The sequence below is a fragment of the Tamandua tetradactyla genome, chromosome X, assembly GCF_023851605.1.
Source record: "Tamandua tetradactyla isolate mTamTet1 chromosome X, mTamTet1.pri, whole genome shotgun sequence".
NCBI lineage: Eukaryota > Metazoa > Chordata > Mammalia > Pilosa > Myrmecophagidae > Tamandua > Tamandua tetradactyla.
Genome location: NC_135353.1, coordinates 174,551,792 through 174,570,961, shown reverse-complemented (window position 1 = coordinate 174,570,961; position 19,170 = coordinate 174,551,792). Strand labels below are relative to the sequence as shown.

The window sequence follows — 19,170 nt, the reverse complement described above, 5'->3', positions numbered from 1 at the left end:
CCCCGTCTCCCTCCTCCCCTCCTCCTCTGTCTCAGGGACCCCGTCTCCCTCCTCCCCTCCTCCTCTGTGCTCTAGGACCCCGTTTCCCTCCTCCCCTCCTCCTCTGTGCTCCAGGACCCGGTCTCCCTCCTCCCCTCCTCCTCTGTGCTCCGGGACCCCATCTCCCTCCTCCCCTCCTCCCCTCCTCCTCTGTGCTCTGGGACCCCGTCTCCCTCCTCCCCTCCTGCTCTGTGCTCCGGGACCCCGTCTCCCTCCTCCCCTCCTCCTCTGTCTCCGGGACCCCATCTCCCTCCTCCCCTCCTCCCGTCCTCCTCTGTGCTCTGGGACCCCGTCTCCCTCCTCCCCTCCTCCCCTCCTCCTCTGTGCTCCGGGACCCCGTCTCCCTCCTCCCCTCCTCCTCTGTGCTCCAGGGCCCCGTCTCCCTCCTCCCCTCCTCCTCTGTGCTCCAGGACCCCGTCTCCCTCCTCCCCTCCTCCTCTGTGCTCTGGGACCCCGTCTCCCTCCTCCCCTCCTCCCCTCCTCCTCTGTGCTCTGGGACCCCGTCTCCCTCCTCCCCTCCTCCTCTCCTCCTCTGTGCTCTGGGACCCCGTCTCCCTCCTCCCCTCCTCCCCTCCTCCTCTGTGCTCCGGGACCCTGTCTCCCTCCTCCTCTGTGCTCTGGGACCCCGTCACCTTCCTCCCCTCCTGCTCTGTGCTCCCTGTGCCTCTGAATCCTGTCCCCTGTTCTCAGCCCCATTGTGGGGAGCATGCAGGAAAGCTATACTCACCCCAGCCCCGAGTTGCCACTGACCCACTGACCACTCGCAAAAGCTTCCTCCTCGACCTGGCCTAACACAGACCCATTCCCCCCTTCCGGCCCGCAGTGAGTCGTGTCTCGGTGGAGCTGCAAGGCGTCTCTGCTCCTCCGTTGTCCCCAGTGATTTAGAGCCCAGTCCCAGATGTCTGTCCCCCATCTCTACAGGCCTCCACTGTGTGTCTATAAGTTACGCAGCATGCAGACGGCTCCACTCTTTATTTTGCATGTGCGCTGTATCTGTTTAAGGTGCCAGAAATGCAACTCCTTTTTAAAAGGGAATTTATTAAAAGCAAGTTTACAGTTCTAACGCCATCACCATGTCCAAACCTCATTCACCATCAGTGAGGGAAGGCCGATGGGGTCAGGGACGCCTCTGTCAGCCGGGAAGGCACGTGGCGTCGGCTGGTCCTTTGGCTTCTGGTGTCACTTTGCTTCCCCAGGGGCGTTTTCTTTCTGCATCTCCCAGCGTCTTTGTGTCAGCACTGAAGCAACTCTGTTGTCTCCCAAATGTTTCTTCTTTTAAAGGACTCCAGTCAACTAATCAAGCCCCACTTTGGATGGGTGGAGTCACGTCTCCAGGGACGTCATCTCACCAAGAGGCCACACCCACAATTGAGGTGGTCAGTCTCCATGCAAACAACCCAGTCAAAGGTTTCCACCCTAAACAACAGGTCTGGCCCAACGAGACTGGGTCAGGATTAAAACATGGGTTTCCTGGGGTGTGTAGTCGTTTCAAACCAGCACATTGCCCGCAGAGTGAGTGGCATCGTTTCTGTGTCCACCGAGGGTGCCCAGCCCCTTCCCAGACTTTTCTTTAATGTTCCAGGGACAGCTGCAGCTTCTCCTGAACCCCGATCAAGAAGAGGTGCTGGCAGAACCGGCCCGCATCAAGTGCCAGGAGGGTCCCCTCCACGGGAGAAAGTGGCTTTCAAAGGGGCGAGGCCAAGTCGGATGGTTTTCAATACTTTATTTGGACACAGGGTAACCCTCTTACTCCTTCCTCATTGTTTTGTTTTTAAATGCAGGAAAATGACTTTTACCCAATTGTCCGGCTGGGGGTGTGGGCCCCGCCTCCCTCCCCCCCACTGACCAGCGTCCGGGGCTGGGTGGGGAATCTGCTCTCCACCCTGAGATGTGGGCCCACCTTTCCTGCCTGGGATCCTGTGGTGGCTTCTCGGGCAGGGTGAGGCCCAGCCTGGGGTCTGCAGGACGTCTATGCTTAGGACGGGCTGGTCGGGGCACGTGAGGAAGTTACCCAGCCACGGGCGGGTCCAGGGACCCGGAAACCTGGGGCTCTAACAGGAACCCAGAGGGTGGTGGGAATTGGTGGGGGGCTGGGGGCAGCTGTGGGGGACAGAGCCAAGGCAGTGGGAGAGGGGACGCCTGGAGGGTGGAGAAGCAGGACCCAGGGGGAGGGTCCCAGCGGGGAGGGTCCCAGGGGGGCCTCTGTAGGCCTTGGTGGGAAACCATTTCTAGGTTCTAGAAATAGGCACTGGTGGACACGTGTGTGAACAGGGACGCACCGGTGGCTGGAGCTCAGCCCTATCTTCTGACCCCTGAGAGTCCACTTCAAGCTGCCCCCTGGCATGTCCCATTCCCCCCTCCCCGGCGTGTCCAGTCCCCTCTGTCCCTCTGAGCCCCGTGAGGCCCTTTGGGGTACCCCTGGGTGTTTCCCTTTGTGAAGCCTGCACTGCCCAGAAGCCCCCTTTCCCGCAAACCCCAGCTGGCTCATGCTGGCAGGCTATGGCCAGTCCTCGGAACAGGCGTCCTGAGGCACGTCAAAGGGACTTCAGTCTCCAAAGTCAAGGGCCGGTTGGACGTGTTGCGAAGGGCAGAGACTCTGCGCCGTTCGTGCCCTCAGGGAGAATCTTCCGACGTGGCCACTGGCGGAGGGCGCGTCCTCTTGCCCGGCAGTGCCCGCTTCTGGCTTCCCGCCCCCGGCTGCCCCTGGGGTGGGGACTGTGGTCTTCCCCGAGCCCCTGTGCCAGCCTCGCGGCCCGGGCACCCTTCTCCCACCTTCTTACCAGTTCAAGTGGGACATGCCGACCCTGCGGCCCGATGGGGCTGGAACCGCCACGAGGACGCATCTGCGAGGCGGGGCGTCCCCTCGGCCTCCTGGCCCCAGCTGTGCTTGGCTGGACTGATCTGCACAGCCCCACAGGGCGGTCCCTGGTGCCCCTGCCCCTCCCCCTGCCCCGCGGGCACCCTCCCCCTCCCCGCCCCACCTGTGCCAGCCGAGCCAGAGCTGGGTCTGTTCACACCTGACGTCAGGCACAGGGCTCATGGCTCCAGGCAGTGTGACGCAGGGCGACCGTCCAGGGGAGCCCTGCAGATGGAGAGGCCGGCTCAGGTACCACAGAAGCTGCGGGACTGGCGTGGGGTGGAGGCAAGGGGGTGGAGACAGTACACGGAGGGGAGGTGATGGGGGGACAGTACATGGAGCTGCTGAACAAAGGAGGGTGGAGAGCGGGTGGAGAGACTTACACTTGGGCCTGCGGACGCCCCATTGTGAGTTGGGGGTGCAGTGTTGGGGGAAGAAGTGGGTTTGCTCAGTGTTCTAGTTTGTTAGCTGCCGGAATGCAACACACCAGAGATCAATTGATTTTTAATAAAAGGGGATTTATTTTGTTAGTTCTTCAGAGGAAAGGCAGCTAACTTTCCAGTGAGGTTCTTTCTTACATGGAAGACACAGGATGATCTCTGCTGGTCTTCTCTCCAGGACTCTGGGTTCCAACAACTTTCCCCGGGGTGATTCCTTTCTGCATCTCCAAAGGCCTGGGCTGAGCTGCGAGTGCTGAGATGAGGTATGCTGAGCTGCTTGGGCTGTGCTACGTTGAGTCTCATTTAAGCACCAGCCAAGTAACTCAAACGTCATTCATTGCAGCAGACACGCCTCCTAGCCGACTGCAGATATAATCAGCGATGGATGAGGTTCACGTACCATTGGCTCATGTCCACAGCAACAGAACTAGGCACCTTCACCTGGCCAAGTTACCATCTGAACCTGACTACCACACTCAGCGTGGGGCGTGGGGCCTCTCCCGGTGGCCTGCAGAGGAGCTTTGAGAAGTTCTAACACAGGCGAGGTGCCGTGAGTGGCTGGGTTGCGTTGCTGACCACTCCCTGCCCTGGCCCTGCTGTCTTGCGGACAGTGGGTGCAGGCGAGAAAGGGCATCCATGGGACTGTCAGGGCGGCGTGGATGGGGGGCCGATGGGTGTGGCCCCCCCAGCCCCAACTCCATGGAAGAAATTGGCAGCTGGCCACGGACATGACCAGGTATATTTCTGAATAGCAGCCTCTTTAGCACGTGGTTGGCTGCTGCGCGATGAGGAAAGTATCTGTGAGCACCCCTCCCCCGGAGACCGTGCTCTCCCCAGACCATGAGCTTTGGCCCGTCGGCTGCTTGTGCACAGCGCACACGCCCAGCACCCCCAGGGCTGCAGCTGCCCTCAGGTTCTGGGTGGTGGAAGTGTCTGCTTGGGCCAGGTCAGGTTCAGCGACGTGTGTGGCTGCCAGGGAGAGAGGACGGGGGTTCTGGGAGCTGATGGAGGCCTGAAAGGGTCTTGGTTCTTTTCTACGTGAATTCCCGACCCCCCCCCCCGCAAAAGGTGTTGGGGTGCCTTACCTGCAGCCGGAGACCCGAGGCCAGTGCGCAGTTCCCCCGCAGAGGGCGGGGAGTAGAACTCCGGGCACTGAGGGGTCGAGCTCGAGAGGGTAGACGGAAGAGCGCGCGCAGGGGACCACTGCGGGTCTAAAGTACTGGACAGCCGAGTCAATTAGGCTAGAAGCAGGGCAGCTTTATTGATGATGATGTTTCTGCAAGGGCTGCTAGTTGCTGAAGACCCCGAGGCAAGGATGGCCTCGGAATATATACATGCACTCAGGGGGCGGGGAATACAGGGCATGGAGGATGGGTTAGGGACCAATCACTCGACAGTAGGTGGGGGGAGAAGAGAGATGATTGCAGTTACCAGGGAGAGACTGATTTTTAAAGGCCTAGAAGAAGCGGATGTAACAAGATGGAGAGGATATCCAAAAATAAAACTACAAGGCCGAAGATGAAAATCTCCCACACTTTTCTTTCGGGGACACGGATGCTTGAGTGATCGCGCCCCCTTTATCCCGGGGTGCACCTCTCTTTTCCGCTGGCCTCTCCATCTCGGAGCTTGTCCTTTAGGACCCATCTGTGCAGGAATGGGGTGCAGCCTCGCCCACAGCCGCCCTGGGGAAAGCACTAGAAGCCTGCAGGTTGGCGGACGAGACCGACTCATGCCTGCCGCCCCAGGCCAATGGGCCGCTGGCTTCCTGCTCCCCACACCTCCTGCCCTGTCCTAACCGCAACCCTCAAGCCAGGAGACCCCCGGCTCTATTCCTGAGCTTCCCCCAAAGTCAGCGTGTAAGGCTCAGAAACGGGCCGCATCTCAAGGTGAGCTTTGTCCCTGCTGGAGAAAAGCAGCCCCTTTGTCAGCAGTTTCGGGACAGGAGTGGAAAGCCCAGGTTTCGTAATGAGATGCCTCTCTTATTTAAACATGGTGGAGCGAAACCCTAAGGACTGTTTCTAATTATTCTCAGCCATCTGAGCTACTTTAAAACTGTTTTGTCCCCCAGAGAAGCCACGTTCTTTTCCTAATCCAGTCTCGCGGGGGTAGGTCTCTTCTTCAGGGTGGAAACTTGGATTGGATGGTTTCCATGGAGATCGACCCGCCCAGTCATGGGTGTGGCCTTCGCAGCAGACGGAGATGTGACCCCCACCCATTCCAGTTGGGTCTTGTTTAGTTTACTGGGATCCTTTTAAAGGGGAGACACAGCTGCTACATAACTGATGTAAATGCAGACGTGGAGGTGCTTGGAGGGCAATGGAGAAAGCAGATGCTTAGATATCGAAATTTGAAGATGCAGAGCCCAGCAGACATCAGAATAACTTTTTCTCAGGTGACAGACATCGACCCTTCTTAAGTTAAGATATCTTTCTCTGGATGCCTTACTTTGGACATTTTTAAGCCTAAGAACTAGAAGCTTGTAACTTAAATCACCTTTATAAAAGTCATTCCATTTCGGCTATATTGCATGCTTGCAGCATCCGCAAACTCAAACACCATCTTTCTGCCTTTTAGGAACTTCTGATCACATTTTCAATTCTTGATTCTACTGCTTGGCTTTTGTGCCATTATCAAAAAGTTGGCAGTGTGGCCTCAGTTTCTCTAAGCCCAACTCCGCAAGTGAAATCATTGCCCTCCCCGCTACATGGACATGACATCCAGGGGTGAAAGTCTCCCTGGCGACGTGGGAGATGACTCCCAGGGTGAACCCAGACCTGGCACTGTGGGATCAACAATTCCATCCTGACCAAAAGTGGGAAAAGAAGTGTAAAAAATAAAGTCTCAGTGGCTGAGAGAGTTCAAATAGAGTCAAGAGGCTACTCTGGAAGTTGCTCTTATGCAAGCTTCAGGTAGACCTTGCTACCTATCATAACCTGCCAACCCCCAATCAGGATCATTCCAGCCAATCCTAAAGAACACCTAGGGCAATATATAAGATTCCACAAGTGTTCCAGGCACTAGAGTAACTTTCCAGAAACTTACAACCTCCAGATGGGTCCCTGGTCCAGATAAATCCAGAAACCTAGAGGGCCCAGCCTCTCCAGAACATCAGATAGTTCCATCTCCCTACCGCATATTAGTGACAGACTCTTCCAATATCAAAAATTTAGAATAGCCATAGCCCAAACACCCCTAAAGAGAGGGATGGAAAGACCAAAGGTGATGGTGGAGTTATACAGAGAGGGTAGGATTTAACAAATGACTATGAATGCTGAATCATTAAATCGATATCTCTTTTAGTCGCCAGTATTTTAGAGCAGCTAGAAGTAAAAACCTAAAATTGTGAGATTAAAACCCACGTCAAGCTCTGAAATTTGTTCTACAACGAGTTGTGGTGCTGTGCTTTGAAATTTATAGCTGTTTTGTGTACATGTTATTTTTTATAAAAAAGGAAGAAAGTCGATTGTGATAAAAAAATATTTAAACCCTCTAGCCTCCTATATTTTGGAGCAGCTAGAAGAAAAAATATGACAGGATCGTATGGTAACCCATGACACACTCTGGGATCTGTCCTGTAACCACTTATTGAAGAATGCTTTGAAAACTATAACTTTTTTATTTCTTTGTTTTGTATATGTGTTATACTATACAGTAAAAAAGTATAAAAAAAAAAAAAAGTTGGCAGTTTCCAGAAGAGCTGAGCCAACAACCTGACTATATTTTATTTAGCTGTGGGAGGTGTTTAAGTTCAAGTCCAAAATCAGGTTTGGGTTACCTGTGGAGTTTTGAAAATTGGCGTTTGGTCTTATTGCTGTAAGACGACTAATTCAGTTTGTGGTGCAGCATGCTGTGTTAGAGGGAAAACCACGGAATAGGCCATGTTTCGTTGTGAAACATCTTAGGTTACGGAAAGGAGAAATGGCATCTGTTTCCCGTGATGATAGGATCAGAGGATCTGGACTTCTAAGGATCGCTGAGGTCTTGGGAAAGTTCCTGCCTTTCACTTTGAAGGGAAAGAAAAGAGGCTAGTTTCAGAAAGAAAGAAAAAGCAACCGATCTTCCTGGGGACCCTCCGGGGTGTGGTTTGTATGCCTGTCTGAGGAGGGGACTGGGGCGGGGCTAGGGTCAGGGACCTGTGGACTGTCCTGGCCTCCCAGCTATGGCTGTGGGTGGGCATGCCAGCGGGGTCTGGGGTGAAGGGGGTGTGGGGGTCTCTGTCTCTGTCTCTCCCTCCAGGGTGGCCGTGGCGTTGCCTGGCACAAGTGTGTCTGCAGGGCGGGTAGAAATGCTCTTTAAGCCCTTGGTCTTTTTTTAAATGGGGCGTCTTGTCTTGCTGAGGTGTAAGAATTCTTCCTGTATTCTGGTTATTTAGCCTTTATCCCACATGTGATTTGGAATGGTTTCTCCCATTTGGTAGACTGTCTCTTCACTTTCTTCATAATTACTTTTGCACAAAAGCTTCACATTTTCCTGGTGTCTGGTTTCTCTGTCTTTTCCACCCTTGCTTCTGGCGCCACCTGGGGAGCCCATTGCCTGATGCCAGGTGGGGACCCCCCTTCCCCCGATGCTTCTAAGACTTCCTGGCCTCAGCGCCTACGTTTCAGGGGATCCCAGGGGGTCGTTCCTAAACGTGCTGTCCGAAGCCCTGAGCAGCCCCTCTGGGCGGGCCCTGGGACATTTCCCGCGGCGCTGAGGGTCTGCGTGGCCCCTCGGCCACCAGGACGCGGACGTGCGCGCGCAAAGCGAGGCCGCCGCAGGTGCTCTGGAGAGGGTGTGGCCGCGCGGCTGGGCCTTTCTTCTAAGTGCTGGGGGGGCCGGTGGCCTCCTCCCCACCGCATCGCCGGGGCTGGGTGGGACGGGCACCCCGCACGGAGGAGGGGGAGGCCGGGACGCCCCTTGGTGCAGAAGGGTCCCCCCAGCTGTCAGGCGCGCCGAGGCTGAGAGCCCCTGCCTGGGCCGCAGCGGGACAGAGGGTCTCGGGCAGGGCCGAGGACCCACCCACGGAGGCCCAGAGATGCGACCCCCGGTGGTGCTGTGCTGTCTGCGGAGGCTCTGGCGCGTGGAGTCGGTTCCTGCACCCGGGGGTTGGGGGTGGCGCGCGGCAAGCCGGGGCGGGGCGTCCTCGGCGCTGGGGAGACAGGGCAGGTGCGGTGGCAGAAACTCGAGGTGAGTGGTTTCTGCTTCACACCACCAGCGGAACAAAAGGGCTCACTCTCAGTTTCGTAGATTTGCCCCCGTTGGGGACGGAGTTTCGGTGAGGCAGGACGTACAGCTGGAGGCAGCCGCGGAGCGCATCAGGGCACGTAACCTTTTTCCCAAGCGCTGGAGGTTTTTGTGGTTTTGTGTGTCAGAGAACACGAGCGGGGACCGTGTGTGGTGCAGGTTGTAAAGAGCGGTGAAAGCGCGCGATGGATCCAGGCAAGTCGCACCTGCTGTGGTGGGTGACACCCGGTAACCTGGGTGCCCGGGTTTGCCCCGGCGACGTGCTTGGGGTGTGGGGGCCGCGCCCAGGGCCTCCTGCTCACGGCACCTCGGGCAGGAGCGCCGGGCTGGGTGGTCGTGGCCGTCCCGGGTGGGTTTTGGTTGGGATCCTGGATCTGGGTGCGTCTGCCGCAGGATAAGCTCACGCACTGCGCGGGAGGGCGCGTGGAGTCTGCGGGCCGGCGGGAACCATCTGGAAGCGAGAGGGTGTCTGGTTCGGCCCCTTTCCGCGGGGAGAAGCCTGCGCGGCGGGTGCGGTCGGGACCGAGAGATGCGCGACCGCTCACTGGGCGGGATGGCGCTACAATGACTGGCTTTCCGGGCAGTGGGGTGCGCAGCGGTGAGCCTGCGTCCTGGAGGGGTCGCGCCGCAGCTGAGGCCGCGTGGAGGCGGGACCCCGCGGACCTGCCCGGGGAACCCGGAGCTGATCCCAGGGTGCAGGGGATGGCGTGCGGGACAGGCTGGGGGGACGTCGGCGTCACCCGCTGGGACCCAGGCTGCACCCACATAGGCAGCGGCAGAGTTGGGGGGACCCAGACAGCAGAGACCCGGTCCTGAGGCAGAGTGGGGGAGGCGGGGTCCTGAGAGCCCAAGTTCCTCTCCTCGGCGCAGCCCCTGAGAGCTCAGTGTGGGCCGAGGGCCGCAGGGGGCATTCGCTGCGGAAAGGGGGATTGAGGAGGGGTTTCCGCTCGGGCTGGATGTGTTGGGGGGATCCCGTCGGGCCGGGGTGCCTCTGGGGGTGAGGTTGTGGAGGACGGGGAGACGGCGAGGCGGTGGAGAGAGCCCCCAAGGCATGGCGAGGCGTCCGGTGTGCTGCCTTCGCTGCTGTGTGCACCCACGCTGCTGGTGCGCGCGTCTCCCAGCACGTCTCCCAGGGCTGAGCTGAGCTGGATGCTGGGCGCGTGCCTTCTGGGGCTGGCCGGCCCTGCCTGGACCCCCTGGGTGATTCCTTCACCCAGCTGGGCAACTACCGGCATGGGCGCCACGTGGGGTGGTGAGGGGAGGGTCTCTGGGTCCTGGGAGTCCCCAGGGAACAGCAGCGCCTGCCCTGGGCACTGTGACCAGCCGTTCCTGTGCCCAGCCTCTGCTGGCCACGTCTCCGCCTGACCGCCAACGCTGGGTGCCGCGTGGGAGGAGGAAGGTCCTCCAGGGATGGTGACCCCCGTGCCCCCATGCTCGAGGAGGGCCCCATGTCAGGTGTTGCTGCTGGAGACGGGGCTGGGCTGTGATGAGGTCCCTGGCCCCATTGTCTTACCCCGACCCACCCGAGATCACCCGCCCCCACCCCAAGCCCTGCTGGAGGGACACCGCACTGCCACCACCCGCCCCACCCGCAGGGACTGGCCACCTTCTGAGAGCAAGTGGGGGCCAGTGGGGTGCAGGGGACTCAGGAGGGGCCACAGCTGACCCACACTCGGTGTTGGTCCCTTCAGGGGAGCTGGGGTCATGGTGAGGGTCTGGTCCCTCACCATGGCTGGGGTCTCCCAGCGCCACAGGGCCAGGGTGAGGCAGTAACACGGTCACCATGATGGGGGGATTCGGGCAGGGGCAGGACCCACCTGTGGTCAGGGATTCTGTCCGCGTTCCTCATCCTGCTGGGTACGCCCTGGGTGGACCTTCCTGCTCTGGATCCCCTGCCTGTCTAGTGCAGGGTCCCCCTAGATGCAGAGCATGCAGAGAGGACCCCCCTCTGCCCTGGGTACTGGGGACCTGGGGGCTGGGCTTGGGGCCATGGTGACAGGATGGCCAGCTCTCCTTCCAGCGGCGCGAGGGGAGCCTCCCATCCAGGTGGGGGTGTGGGGGTTCAGGACAGGTGAGACTACGGCCACAGGTTGGGGTGTGGGCACAGGGGAGAGGTGGGACCATGGGACAGGTGGGCCCAGGGGTCAGGGAATGGGACGCAGGAGTCCTTGGGGGTTGGGCTGTGTCATGGGCAGGTTCATTTGTCCACCTGGCCAGGTGGGGGTGCCCAGTTGTCTGTTCAGGCAAGTGCTGGCCATCTCTGTTGCTATGAGGACATTTCATAGAATTAAATCAGCCATTGCTGATTTCGTCTGTCACCAGCCAAGGGAAGTGTCTTCTGCAATGAGTGATGCTTAATCTAATCACTGGAAAGCTTTTAAGGAGGATTCAGAAGAGACGGTCACTCTTCCTGCTTTAGCCAGCCTCTCCTGAGAGTTCATCGACAGCCTTCCTTGGAGCTGCCAGCTCGCGGCCTGCTGTCCAGGCCTTGGACTCTGCGTCTCCGTGGCTACATGAGACACTTTTATAGATTTTATATTTACAGACATCTCCTACTGATTCTGTTTCTCTAGAGAACCTGAGCTCAGAAGGCAGAGGTTTGCCTTGTGACTTGGGCTGTCCTGTGGGAAGGCTGCAGGGTCAAGGGGTCCTCACGACCTCGGGGGGGGGGGGACCATGTAGTTGTGGGGACCTCGTGTTGAGGGTCCCCCATGAGGTTGGTTTCTCAGGGTATCCATGTGTCCGGCTGGCACCCACTGCGCCCTCCAGGCCACCTACTTTGTGCCCTCCTGGGAGACCACTGCAGCCCCAGACCAGCTGCCCACCCAGGGATGTCCAGTGGAGTTGGGGACAGGTCAGTGCTCAGGTTGCTTTTGTCTGGAGTCAAGGAGGGAACAGTTGCCTGTGCAGGAGGGAGGGTAGGTGGTGTAGAAGGCCCTGCCCTGGCCTCGGCCCACCCAGGGCTTCCCGGGCCCAGCAAACCTGGAGGATGGGGAGAAGCTAGGGGGGGTCCCCACATGCGGCCTGGGGACCCCTGAGGGGTGACTTTCCCGTGTGTGGGTTTCTTCCCTGCACCCTAACCCTGCACCTCACACCCTTAACCTGCACCCTGGTCCAGCCTGAGCCTTACCCGTGTGCCCGTCTGTCCGAGGAGCTGAGGCTCCTGGAGCTGATGAGGCCCAGCCACAGGCACCAGCCACCCCAGGGCCCTGCTCAGCAGAAGGTGGGTGCAACACCCCAACTGTGCCACCATGGGGAGGGCCACGGGAGGAGCCAGACGGTCACAGGCAGTGACGGGGGGGACTGGCTGGAACCCCCTGCCGTGGATGGACCCCTCTCCCTTTGGCTGGGGTACCCCCTGTGGCTGAGACACGCCCCCATGGATAGATCCCTCTCTTTGGCTGGGGTCCCCCATGCCTGAGCCCCACACAGTTGGGGTCCCAGGTGACTGGATGGTGCTTTCTGAAAGTCGCAGGCTCGTGGTCACGGGAGGCGCTTCTGGAACATTGTCCGAGTATCCGTAGTCACACACTAGGGTAAAGGGGCTTGTGCTCAGCCCTTATAGTACAAACCCCAGCGTGGGCTGCACCTGGCAAAGGCGAAACCATCCTCGGGCTTCCTGAGTGCACAGCACGAGGTGGCCTGACGTCTCCGTGGTGCCCGCCGGGTCCCCAGGCCTGGTGAGTTGCGTGAATCCTGCCCGCAGGTGAGGTCAGGGTGGCTCCTTCTGCTCCGGCCTCGCGGTTTCTTCTGTTTGAAGGATTTTCTATTTTTAACCTCTAGAGGGTGGCTCCTCTGTGTCTCTACCTCAAGACACCCGAGTTGGGGGGGTCGGCCTTGTGCCCCCCCAGGTCTGTGTGGGGTCAGCCCTGTGTCTCCCCTGGTGTGTGTAGGGGTGTCCCTGTGCCCCCCCAGGTCTGTAGGGGGGTTCTGCTCTGTGCATCCCGTTGTTGGCCCACTGTGTCCAGGGCCTGTGCGTGGAGACACAGGGCAGGTGGAGGGGTGCTGGGGGTCTTAGGGTGCAGGAACCTGCTCCCCGGACCACCCCCACGCCTTCAGCCTGCCCGGCCACCTGCTCATCCTCAGCCCCCTGGGCCTGGGCGGAGCCTGTGCTTGGGCTTCTCTCTGTCCTTCCGACCACGTCCTGCAGACATGGAGGGGAGGGAAAGGCAGAGTGGGGGCAGCCTGGGGGGCACCGTCCACAGCTCACAGAGCACGAGTGGGGCTGCGTCCTGAACTGCACCCCCATCTCCAGGTCTCAGGGGCCCCCACGGAGGAAGGCACTGGCCGGGTCCTGGATGCCAACATTCCCGAGGTGCAGGAGGCTGGGCAGACGACAGACGGGCGGACTCGTGGCTGAGTTATCGGGGCTCTCTTGTTCTGTCATGAACAGGCCTTTTGGGATCCCTTGGGGTGTCTTCTCGTGTACTGTGAGACGACATTAGCCCTTGGCCAGACACTCATCTGTTGATGGGCACACGGGCTGCTCCCACCGCTGGTCCTTCATGGGTGCTGGCGGGCACTTCTCTCTCACGTCCTGCTTTCACGTCTTCTGACCTGCCGGGTCCTGTGGGAATCCTATCATCGACTTTCTGAGGACACCATCGTCCACAGCAGCTGCGCCATGTTCCAGTTCCACCAGCACAGCCCTGTGGTTCTCACTCGTCCCTCTCCTTGCCAACACTTGTTGTTCTCAGTTGCCCTTAGCCACCCTCGTGGGTGTAGAGAGGCATCTCCTCACGGGTTTAGCCCCTCATTCTCCAGCGGGTAATGAACTTGAGCATCTTTCCCAACCCTTTGCCCATCTGAATATCCTCTTTGGAGAAATGTCTCTTCAGATTCTGAGCCCATTTGTTTTTTAATTGGGTCATTTGTCTTTTTGTTGAGTGGAAGGATTTCTTTACACATTCTGAATATTAAACTGATCTGTAGTTTCCAAATATTCTCTCCCATTCTGTAAGTTGGATTTCAGTTTCTTGATAATGTCCTTTGCACAAGTGTTTTAATTTTGACAAAGACCGATTTATCTAGTTTTTCTTTCATTGCCTATGCTTTTGGTGTAAAATCTAAAAATCCATCGCTTACTCCAAGGTCCTGGAGATATATCCGTGTGTTTTCTTCTTAGAGTCTTATAGTGCTCCCTCTTACGTTTAGACCACAGACACATTTTGAGTTGGTTCTTGCATATGGTGAGAGGTAGGCAGTCACAATCATTCTCTTACATGCGGATTTCCAGTTGTCCCAGCCTGTTCTGTGGGAGAAACTATTCCCCCCCATTGTTGAAGGCTGCAGACGCGTAACTCAGGAAGCTCAGCTCCACCCCATCGGTTGGTGTCTAACCCTAGGCTGACACCACACCGCTTGAACTGTAGGAAGACTGGACCTCAGGACGGGAACCTGGCAGTTTTGTTCTTTTTCAAGATTGTTTTCGCTATTCCCCTTACGAACTTGAGAATCGGCTTTCACACATCCACAAAAATGGTTCTTGGAGTTTTGATAGGGACTGCGTCAAATCTGTAGGTCCCTTTACGCAGAATTGACATCTTAGGAACGTCAAGTCTTCCGACCCGTGCACGCAGGTTCTCTCCTTACTCAGCTCTTCCTCAATTTCTTTCCTCAGTGTTTTGCAGTTTTCAGTGTACAAGTCTTTCACCTCCTTGGTTAAATGTAATCCTGGGTATTTTATTCTTTTAGATGCTGTTATAAATGGAATTGTTTTCTTGCTCTCCTTTCCTGACAGTTCATGGGTGTACAGGAATCATCAGACTTCTGCGCATTTGTCTTGTATCCGGCGACTTTGCTGAGTTGACTTATTAGTTGTAGCAGCTTTCTTGTAGATTCTTTCGAATTTTCTATATAGGATCGTGCCATCTGCATATACAGATATTTTAAAATTTCTTTCTTTCCAACGTGGATGCCTTTTATTTCCTTTTCTTGCCTTACTGCTCCAGCCAGAATTCCAGCATGATGCTGAATGATTCTTGTCCTGTTCCTGAACTTGGGGGAAAACCTCTCAGTCTCTCACTATTGAGGTTGAGGTTAGCTGTGGGTTTATCAGAAATACCCTTGACCACGTTGAGAACGCTCTCTTCCATCCCTAGTTTTCTGAGTGTTTTTATCACAAAAGGGTGTTGGGTTTTTCAAATGCCTTTCCTGCATAACTGAGATGATCAGGTGTGCTTTTTCCATCATTCTAGTCACCTGGTGTATCCCGTCGGTCGAGTCCCTTATGTTGGACTGTCCTTGTGATCCTGGGATAAGTCCCATTTGGTCAAGGTGGAGGATCCTTTTCATGGGCTTTTGGATTCCGTCTGCCAGTGTGTAACTGAGGATTTTGCATCTGTATCGAACGGAATAGTGGCCTGTAATTTTCTCTTCTTGGCATTGACTGTATCTGACTTAGGTGTTAGGGTAACACTGGCCTCATAGAATGAGTTCAGAAGTAATCTGTCTTCTACCTTTTGAAGCGTTCGAGGGAGGATGGATGTAAATCTTCTTTAAGTGTTTGGCAGAAGGCAACAGTGAAACATGTGGTCCCGGACTTGTCTTTGTTGGGAGATTTTTGACGACTGATTCAGTCCCTTTCCTTGTTAAAAAGGTCTATTGAGATTTTCTATTTGTTCTTATGTTGGATTAGATAATTTTTATGTTTCTAAGAGTTGGTTCACTTCCTTTAGGTTTGCTAACTTGTTGGCATACCCTTGTACATAGTATCCTCCTGCAACCCTGTTCATTTCTGTAGGGTCACTAGTGATGCCCACACTTTCATTTCTAAATTTCTTATTTGTGTTCTCTCTTTTTGTCATTCTAGCTCAAGATTTGTTGATGTCATTGATATATATATATATTAAAAAGCTTCTCATTTTGAATCCCTCTATTGTTTTTCATTTATCTTCTTACTAACTTTGGGTTTCATTTGCTATTCTTGTTCTATTTCTTCAGAGGTGGAGTTAGGTTATTGATTTATAATCTCTTTTTAAAAATATATAGAGTTTGCTCTTTGAACATGCCCCCCAACTTAATGGATTCATGCATTTTTATTGAACACTCTTTTACAAGCAAAAATAGAATTGGTATGTGCTATACTTGTGCTTTTATTTTTTTCTCTATTTCTTAGATATTTTGAAAATCATGGTCAAAACTTGATGGACTTCTTGAATTTCTGAACATGTAATGGGTATTTATGTTACAAGTAACATATGTAAAAATGCAAATTTGTTTCACATGTTTTGTGACACCAGTTTCTGATGCAACATTTCTGCAGATGTATTTTATGAAAATGAATAAATGCAATGATAAGTTAAAAAAAAACATGATATACCAACTGGGGCAAAATCTCATAGCTGAGATAAAATTGTACATTATTGTTGAGATGGAATAAAAAGTTAAATGTCAGATGGGATAGTTATTTATAATTGATACAATTGTGTGTCTAAGAAATTCAAGATAAACTGAACATTTTTTAGAACTCTTAATTCAGTAAGATTGTTAGAAACAAAATAAACAGTATAGGAAAATGATAGTTTTCCTACATACTTGAAATAACTAATAATAAACTATAAATTTTTAAATAAAAAAATGCATAGTTATAACTAATAATTTCCCTCTGAGCACTGCCTTGGCTGCATTCTGTAAGTTTTGGTATGTTATGTTTTCATTTTCATTCATCTCAAGGTACGTCCTAATTTCCTTTGTGATGTTTTCTTTGACCCATTGATGGTTTAATAGTGTGTTGCTTAATTTCCACACATTTGTAAAGTTTCCAGTTTTCCTTCTGGAATTGATTTCTAGCTTTATTTCATTATAATTTGGGAAGATACTTTGTATGATTTCAATCTGTTTAAATTTTTCGAACAGTTTTATTAGCTCTAGAAAAGCAGGGCCTTGAAAAATTGGGTATAAACTCAGAATTGTTTCTCTCCACAGAAATCTTTAGTGAAAAGCAAAAGATTTATGTGATTTGAAGAGAAACCAGAGTATCGATCTATTTAACTTTATTAAATTTAGCCCTTTGTTGTCATTTGTTGCAAGTACTTTGCCTAGATTGCTTTTTGGGGGTTGGCAGTGGTTTCCATTCATTCACTCATTCATTCATTTGTTCATATTAGAGAGTTGTGCATTTACAGTACAATCATGCATAAAATACAGAATCCCTATTTACCACCCCACTGTTAATACCTTGCCTTGATGTGCATCACCTGTTAAAATTGGTGAAAGAACATTTTTAGCCTTGTACTACCAACTATAGTCCGTACTTTAACTTAGGGTTTACTGTGCCCTGTAGTTCTTTGGATTTTTATGCTGTGATCATAGATATAATCTAACATTTGCCCTTTCAGTCACATTCAAATATATATTTCAGTGCTGTTATATTTGTCATGTTGTGCTACCATCACCGCTATCCATTACCAAAACATCTCCTAAATAGAAACCCTGTACATTTTAAGTCTTCCCAGTCCTTTCCTCACCCCAATCCCGGGTAACCTATATTCCAAATTCTTACACTGAGTTTGCTTGTTCTAATTACTTCCTATCAGCGAGACCATTCAGTATGTGTCCCTTTTGAGTCTGGCTTATTTCAGTCAACATGATGTGTTCCATCTTCAGCCATGTTTTTTGCATGCTTTCTTTTTTATAGCTGAATATTCTTCTATCGTGTACATCTATACACACCATGTTTTGTTTATTCATTCATAGGTGGAGGGACACTCGGTTCCTTACATCTTTCGGCAACAGTGAATAATGCCACTGTGAACATCGGTGTGCAAATATAGGAGTCCCTGCTTTTGATTACTTTGAGCATATATCTAGAAGTGGGATTGCCAGGCCATATGGTAATTCTATAACTAGGTTTCTGAGGAACTGCCCAACTGTTTTCCTCAGCAGCTGCACCATTTTCCATTCCCATAAACAATAAGTGAGTGTTCCTATTTCTTCACCTCCTCTCCAACACTTGTAGTTTTCTTTTTTAATAGCAACCATGTTAGTGGATTTGAAGCAGTGTCTCATTGTGGGTTTGTTTTGCATTTCCCTAATGGCTAATGATATTGAGCATCTTTTCATGTGCTATTTGGCCATTGGTGTATCTTCTTTGGAGAAATGTCTATTCAAGTCTTTTGCCCATTTCGTTTGAACTGGATTGTTTGTCTTTTTGTTGTTGAGTTGGAGGATTTCTTTATATATTCCCCATATTAATCCTTTATTGAATATGTGGTTTCTAAATATTTTTTTTCCCATTATGGAGTTTCTTGTTTTACTTTCAGGATAAAGTCCTTTGAGACACAGAGATTTTTAATTTTGATGAGGTCCCATTTGATTGTTTACTTTTGTGGCTTGTGCTTTGGGTGTAAAGTCTAAAAAACTATTTCCTAAAGTAAGTCCTGAAGGCGCTTCCTTATATTTTCTGGCTAAGAGCTTTATAGTCCTGAATTCCAAGTCTTCGATCCATTTTGAGTTGTCTGAGTAAGGCACGAGGTCTTCCTTTATTTTTTTTTTGCAAATGGAGATCTAGTTTTCCCAGCACCATTTGTTGAAGAGACTTCTTTCACAATCGAGTGGTTTTTGCCCCTTGTCAGAAAACCAGTTGGCCATACATGTGAGGGTTGATTTCTGAGCCCTAAGTTCAATTCCATTGGTCGGTCTGTCTGTCCTGGTGCCTGCTCCGTGCCGTTTGGCTTACTGTGGGTTTGTACTAAGTTTCAAGACCAGGAAGTGAGTCCTCCGACTTCATTCTTTTTAAAGATGGCTTTGCTATTTGCAGTCCTTTCCCCTTCCATATGAATTTGATAAGTGGCTTTCCCATTTCTGCCAAGGTGGGTTCTGGAAATCGGTAAATCACGTTGGGTAAAATCGACATCTTAAGAATATTGAGCCTTCCTGTCCATGAACACAGAATGTCCTTCCATTTATGTAGGTCTTTGATTTCTTTGAGCAATGTAACATTCTCTGGGCTGCTTCTGAATTTCAGTTATTTTTGTGCAAGTTCTCCCAAGAGTGCTTGGTTGGGGTGTCCAGACCCTCTCCAGCACCCGTGGCCCAGCATGCGAGGGATTCACAGCAGGGCCGGGTGGGTTAGGGTTAGGGCTGGAACTTGGAGTCGCCATTTGGCAGTGTTGGCAACGGCTCCTGATAGGTCTGTGTTCCATTTAAAGTTTTACTGCAGTTTTGGGGACATTGCCACAGGGACCCTGACCAGGATGGGGCAGCCTGTCTGTCCGGTTCTCCCCTAAGAACCCCAGTCAGGTCTGCCAGGCGCTGCTCCTCTGTGAACTGGTCTCATCCAAGACTCTCTCTCCACATGGAGTCAGGAGAAGGGTCTCAGGATGAAGGGTCTCCTGGGGGCACCACTCGAGCCCCTCTGTCTGCCCTGCGGTTCCCGGGTGGGTTGGCAGGGAGGGACGAGCTGTCTGCTGGGCCGTGCTGGGGTGGATGGAGGCCGGGGCCCAGGGATGTGGGCCCCACGCTCGGCTGCTGGGTCCATCCTGGGCTGGGCTGCCCCTCCCCCCTCATCTCTACTACCCCATCCCCCTTATACCGCCTGCGTTTGGGGTGTCGTTGCCATCACCACCTGTCGTGGGACAGCGTGTCCAGGCTGCTGGCCTCTTACGTTGA

General features: G+C 53.4%; 1 non-coding gene across 1 annotated transcript; it reads right to left on the bottom strand.

The window, feature by feature from the left end:
• Positions 1–16,423: 16,423 nt before the first annotated feature.
• On the bottom strand, positions 16,424–16,539 carry LOC143672406 (U5 spliceosomal RNA). Its single transcript, XR_013169855.1, has one exon. It is a non-coding gene; the product is annotated as a U5 spliceosomal RNA (small nuclear RNA).
• Positions 16,540–19,170: the final 2,631 nt, after the last annotated feature.